Source organism: Mirounga leonina, unplaced genomic scaffold (genome assembly GCF_011800145.1).
Source record: "Mirounga leonina isolate KUSES-001 unplaced genomic scaffold, KU_Mleo_1.0 Mir_91, whole genome shotgun sequence".
Lineage (NCBI taxonomy): Eukaryota > Metazoa > Chordata > Mammalia > Carnivora > Phocidae > Mirounga > Mirounga leonina.
In genome coordinates this window covers 9,900,334-9,904,717 of record NW_023270839.1, presented here as the reverse complement: position 1 = coordinate 9,904,717, position 4,384 = coordinate 9,900,334, and the positions used below count along the sequence as shown (strand labels likewise).

General features: G+C 37.4%; 1 pseudogene; it reads left to right on the top strand.

Annotated features, from left to right (window-relative positions):
• The first annotated feature begins 2,861 nt into the window (after positions 1-2,861).
• LOC118003130 lies at positions 2,862-3,831 on the top strand (annotated as a pseudogene).
• The last annotated feature ends 553 nt before the right edge of the window (positions 3,832-4,384 follow it).

The following is a 4,384-nucleotide window of genomic DNA, read 5'->3' as shown; positions in this document are numbered from 1 at the left end:
TTTGTATTTTTATCTATAAATATATTTTATATTTTAGAGAAAGTATATATAATAATATATAATTTTTTTAACAAAGCCTTCATTCTTCTCTGCAGGGCATCTCAAATGTCTATCCAGAATATATTTGTTTAAAAATCTCATCAGGAATATCTGAGCTGCCACTTCAGCTTTGCATTATAGTCCAGATAAAAAGATGACAGAAGGCAGTGGGCTTCATATCACTTCAGAGGAGATAAAGTATTTCTAGGTAGTGGATATTTATTTTCATTAAGTACAATTAAGATTTAAGAACGCCTATATCTGCAGAGAAAGGAAAAATTAACAGGTAGTCCAAAATAGATCCTACAATGACCCAAGGCAGGAAGAGAAGGACTTAAAACATGAGGCAGGAATAGAAGGATTCTCAAAGACGAAGAAGTCTGCTCCTGAACTGAGAAAGGAAGGAAGAGCATTCACAGTCAAGTTTTACTACAGATAAGAATTTGAAAGAAAACTTTCTTTCTCTTTCTGGACATTTTCTTTCCTCTTCCCTCAAACTTTGTTTCACAACCACTCATTTAAGAGCCACCCTCAAAATATCGAAGGCGGCTTCTCAAAGGCTCCTTATTCTTTCCTTAATTGTGAGGTGAGTTTACACTGATTCTAACCAAGAGTGAAAGGAGTAATTCTCATCCAAATAAAACCACCCTGAAATACACCTTCCTTACACTCTTGTTCTTATGACGTTTCTTTGCCCTATTTATATGCAGTCTTACCCCCCCCATTGTCAGTTTCACTGTATAAGTAAAATTATGGTCACACTAAAGAGTGTGGGGGCATATATTATATACTTAAGTTAAATTTCAAATATAGAAAACTTAGGTTGTCTAGAACTGGGTTAAAGCATCATACCATCCCTTACAATCACTGAATTTCCAGCCCATAGCCTCCTTCAGTGAGCCCACAATCTTGGAGTTATGGTTTATAGTTTTTCCCATTTCAGTTCACCAGTCTGTTTGTATGCCATGTTTGCTCTCTGAAGGATCACAGTAATCTTCTCATATTTGGTCTCCCTTTGGTATTTAGTGGAAACTGCTGTCCTAGAAGATACCTGCCTCACCATCTTAGCTGAAATACCTGATGTAAACTATTGAGAGAGAGTATGAGAAATATATAAATAATCTTCCCTATTGTATACAGCCTCATCTTAACACAGCCTTCCTGAGGCTAATCCTCCACATACACAAGTGTAAATTTGATATAGGCAAGTCTCATGTGAACAAATTGCATCAAAAACAATAAGGAAATACAGCTAATATATACACAGCTTACAGCCATGTAGAAAAAAAGGTTGGGTTTTAGAATCGACATACTCAGAGGGACAATAAAATTCAATGCTACATTTAGAAATGTGAAAACACTTGTTTGTTTTAAGGCTCTAGAACTGGAGATGAGAGAGCAGAATTTAATGAGATAATGAACATTAAGTGACTGTCACAATAAATACTTAATGCATGGCAGTGGTTGTTGTTACACTTACTATTTTAGAAGTCAAATGTGTTTTAAAGAAAGTGTCCCAAAGTGGGTTCATGTCATAAAAGATACCAAGAATTAGGACAGAGTGCAGGTCAAAGAGGAATGGAGGATTTAAGATAGTGATTTCCAGCTTTGGCTTGTAGCCTTATTAAAGTTCTTCTTCATTATTTATAATAATGGGAATCTGGTTCAAAGGAGGGAAAGCTATAATACATGTACAATATACTTTTGCAGCCATCTGAGAAAAATAGGGTCCACAATAACCAAGTTTATGGGAAAAGGTCTGAACTAATGTCCAAACACCTAAGTTTTAGATGTGTTTCTTCCATCAAAAGTCAGCTGATCTTGGATCAGTCTAACCTCTCTGGTTTTGGTTTCTGTGATATGAGGAAATTGAGCTTGATAATCTGTGAGATCCCTTCTGACACTAACATTCTACACTGGTGTGTTTCTCTCACAGTTTTAGAATTAAATACATGCTTTTGTTCCTTTTTTATTGTCTTTTTACATAAGACAATTCATCACCATGTAGTAACAAGATGATGAGGCATCTGAGCTGAGAAACGTGTTCCTCCATCTGCCTCCATCTATTTTTCTATTTGAGAACTAGGATCTCCTAATAAAGGAGTGAAGCCAACTTGGGTCCTCTTGGTATCCAAATAGCTGTTGCTCAGCAAGTAGAAGTTAAATACAGGTATAAGAAGCTAATAGGTATGTTAACTAACTGGAATTAGAATAAAAAACTAAAAAAAAAAAAATACTAATAGGTACTTGCTAGAATGGAATTTGTGGCAGTGTCTTCAGCACCCTGCTTCAGTCAACAGAATTATTCAGGACAGATCTCCTGACAATATTATGTTACTGACAACATAGTAAGATGCTCTTTTTGTACTGACCTAGTTCAATTTCAGGTTATATTGAAACTTGGATTTTTCTTAAAATTTTCCAAAATACTATACAAAATTTTCTTTTTAGCAAGAAGAAATATAAGGATATGATTATGTATATTATGAAAAAATATATATCAAAAAAGAATTAATTTAAATGCAAATGGAGAAAAACTGTTTGGACTCGCTGTTACATGATGCCAGTGAAATTTATGCTGTGAAAATGAAGACTGAGTGGGGGCTGTGGGAGCATACCAGGTTCTCCCAGAATCCTGATCTCACTGGACTAAGCCAGATCCTGGGAAGGAAATTATTGAATTCAGAACCATATAGAGCCTTTTCACAAAAGTGCATTAAAGGAGTATATAGAAGTCAGAAGAAATAAAAATAACTTTTAAAGAGATGGAAAATGACTAATATAATGATCCTTATTGCTCATTCCCTTCATAGATTAGGAGAATGAACATCTCAGAAGCCAGCAATATCTCTGGGTCTGTCAGTGAGTTCATTCTCCTGGGCTTCCCATGCCGCAGGGAGACATCCAGATCCTCCTCTTTGTCATCTTCTCCCTCATCTACCTTCTGATTCTCATGGGGAACACATCCATCATCTGTGCCGTGTGGTCAAGCTGGAAACTCCACACACCCATGTACATCCTCCTGGCCAACTTTTCTTTCCTGGAGATCTGCTATGTCAGTTCTGATGTGCCCAAAATGTTGGCCAACATCATCTTCCAGACCAAGAGCATCTCCTTTGCTGGTTGCCTGCTCCAGTTCTACTTCTTCTTCTCCATGTGTGCTGCTGAAGGCTACTTTCTGTCTGCAATGTCCTTTGATCGGTTCCTTGCTATCTGTCGACCTCTACATTACCCCATCATCATGACTCACCATCTATGTGCCCAATTAGTGGTTTCCTGTGGGGTAGGTGGCTTTCTATCCATACTGATACCTGCAATTCTTATGTCCCGGGTGCCCTTCTGTGGCCCTAACATCATTGACCATTTTTTCTGTGACCTGGGACCACTGCTGGCTCTGTCCTGTGCTCCAGTTCCCAAAACTACTCTAACTTGTGCTACTGTAAGCTCTCTTATTATCTTCATCACCTTCCTCTACATCCTTGGGTCCTATACCTTAGTTTTGCCAGCTGTCCTTCGGGTCTCAGCTGGCTCAAGTAGGAACAAAGCTTTTCCACATGTACCTCACATTTCTTGGTGGTTTCCCTGTTCTATGGCTCAGTGATGGTGATGTATGTGAGTCCAGGCTCCAGGAGCCATCCTGGGACACAGATATTTGTGACCTTGTTTTACTGCATGGCAACCCCATTCTTTAATCCTCTGATTTACAGCCTTTGGAACAAAGATATGAAAGATGCACTCAAGAAAGTCCTGGGAGCACCATCAAATGAAATTTCTAAAAATAAAGAGAAATGATATAAATTTTCCTATCATTCTCTCAGGAATACTGAATTTCTCCCACAGAGGGGAGAAAACTATCTTCTGGGCATATTTGAGTGTTTGATTCCTTGCTCTCAGGAAAGTGTGACTCGTTACACACAAAGAACCTTCATCCTGTCTCAAAAGCAAATACCCAGTCTTAAAGGTCTATTGTGGAAAGTTCTGTACAGTTTTCGTTCATCAATGTGTCATTTCTCTGTTTTGGTCATTTTTTGAAGTCTGACAGCTAATGTAATCAAGTTGATAAGTACAAAGCTAACACTTGTATCTTGGCTTTTATCCTACTACTATTTTTTGTGTTTCAAATTTATCACTATTTCTTCCTTTCCAATTACAGATTTTTCTATAATGAAATATAGCATCTACTCATTGCACTAACAAAAATTCAATTCTTTGATTTGTAAGATCAAGGACCCAATATCTGTCACTGAAACAGTAGTGTTTTTTCATTTGTGTTCTCTTTATTACCAAGCATTGGTAAATTGTCCAGGGTGTGCAGCAAATGAAAATGGGAAATGATATGTTTGCT